This window comes from Mastigoproctus giganteus, chromosome 13, assembly GCF_048544385.1.
Source record: "Mastigoproctus giganteus isolate SK-2022 chromosome 13, ASM4854438v1, whole genome shotgun sequence".
Classification (NCBI taxonomy): domain Eukaryota; kingdom Metazoa; phylum Arthropoda; class Arachnida; order Uropygi; family Thelyphonidae; genus Mastigoproctus; species Mastigoproctus giganteus.
Genome location: NC_143587.1, coordinates 155226933 through 155227863, shown reverse-complemented (window position 1 = coordinate 155227863; position 931 = coordinate 155226933).

Genomic DNA, 931 nt, shown 5'->3' with positions numbered 1-931 from the left:
GTCCTCCCGTGCTCCCAGGTGCTCCTGTTGTCGGCAGCGTACAGCGCCACCTATGCCGAAGGAGACAACCAGTTTCGTTGGCCGTGGGAAAGGGCTGCTGTAGGCGTGTCCTTCGCCGCTGTCAAGTAGGGGTTGTCACTAGCAGTACTTATGTCTGTGTGTGTGTGCGTGTGTGTAATTAGGAGAATGAGGAAGGTATTGGCGGTTGAGTCTTCCAAATCGAACTGGAATCTCAAGGTCAGTAGTGAAGATGTCAGCGAACAGGTAGCCAGCAATCAAGTTCAAGGAAATTCTTTGTCGTATCTCTGCGTGTCCTTAACTATACACACGTCAAACAGGACTCTTCCTTCAGGGTGCGATAATGACTCTTCAACAGACTCTCATTCTCCTTTCATAATGAATGTCACTTGTCTCCGTGGCATCCCTCGTTCATTACACTCGGGGCCGGCTCTAGTTTAAATAATACCCCTGGCAGAAGAAGAAGCCTTTCTGAAGTGGTATCCTTCGATGGTTTAGTTAGATACCTCTAAATGGTACCCCTTATGGCGCTAAGAGCGATCGTACAGGTCATTCAGCTTTAACGCAGGCTCTGTCACCAAGATACGGATTCCATGGGTATTCTGCTCTTCTTTTGTTAATCTGCAACATTAGTTACTGAGCCCGGACAGTTCTGATCATAGTGTGATTGTAGAGAGGGATAATTTCATTGCAAAATTTGGATAAACCGTAGACAGAACGTCTTGTGACCTTCTTTCCGCCTGTTAACACTGCAAATTGAACTTCTTATCTGTCTGTATCGTAATCATATCTGAGTCTTTCTTATTCAGCAATTCCTCTACTCTATTAGCTGTCATTTTTCAGTGCATAATTTCTCGCAAGTAGCACACAGCGAATAACAACAAAACTCCTCCCCACACCAGAGGAAATGTTC